The sequence below is a fragment of the Galeopterus variegatus genome, unplaced genomic scaffold, assembly GCF_000696425.1.
Source record: "Galeopterus variegatus unplaced genomic scaffold, G_variegatus-3.0.2 Scaffold86757, whole genome shotgun sequence".
Lineage (NCBI taxonomy): Eukaryota > Metazoa > Chordata > Mammalia > Dermoptera > Cynocephalidae > Galeopterus > Galeopterus variegatus.
Window position 1 is genome coordinate 1 of NW_007812868.1, and position 949 is coordinate 949.

General features: G+C 33.0%; 1 non-coding gene across 1 annotated transcript; it reads left to right on the forward strand.

Moving 5' to 3' along the window:
* The first annotated feature begins 224 nt into the window (after window positions 1-224).
* TRNAK-UUU lies at window positions 225-299 on the forward strand. The gene has a single exon. It is a non-coding gene; the product is annotated as a tRNA-Lys (tRNA).
* Window positions 300-949: the final 650 nt, after the last annotated feature.

Consider the following 949-nt stretch of genomic DNA (forward strand, 5'->3'; position numbering starts at 1 on the left):
GGAGAGAGAGAAGGAGGAAGAGGCAGAAATGTGCATCTAATACTGACAAAGCAAAAAAAAAATTATTTTTTAATTATAATTTTCCAATCTAATGTAGTCATTTTGGTTTTCTCTCAGGAAACTATAGGTCAATTCTTTCAACGTATGTGACTATAATATTACTTACCTGCAGTAGTCTTGCCCTTAAAGTGATATTTTTCTTCTCTCAAAAATGTTTCTGGGCTGGCTGGTTAGCTCAGTTGGTTAGAACGTGGTGTTTTTAACACCAAGATCAAGGGTTCGGATCCCCATACCAGCCAGCTGCAAAAAATAAATAAATAAATAAAGTTTTTTAGCTAGAGAGGACAGTGCATTGTATAAGTCTCAGCCTCATTTATTTAAAGTTTTTTTTAGCTAGAGAGGACAGTGCATTGTATAAGTCTCAGCCTCATTTATTGCCTCCTAAGGCTTATTCTGCCTAAGGATTCACCCAGATGAAGATTTTGTGACATTAACTTTGTTGAGACTTATTTTACAGATATTAACTAAATCACCATAAGAAAATGTTTAAGTAAATCATGCCATTCGCACAGTGTGGAATATTATGTAGCCATTTCAAGTAATATTTATGAAATTTTACTCATAATAGAAAATGTTTATGAAATCCTATTGAGGGAAAACTATATGTGGTAGTCTCTTAACTCTATAATGTACTTTGGAAAGGTACTAGAGGGGACTACACCAAAAATTAACAGTTGTAGCTTTAGATTGGTGAAATTACGTCATTTATTTTCTTGTATTCCATATGGCCTAGATTGTTTTAGATTGTATATACCAATCGTGTTTTACTTTTATTATCAGGGAAAGAATGACTGAAAAATCTACCCAGTCAGTATAACTGGAATTTCAAAAAAAAATGTGAATTATTTTAAAATGTATTACCTTAAGTGTGGGGGGAGGGGTGAAGAAC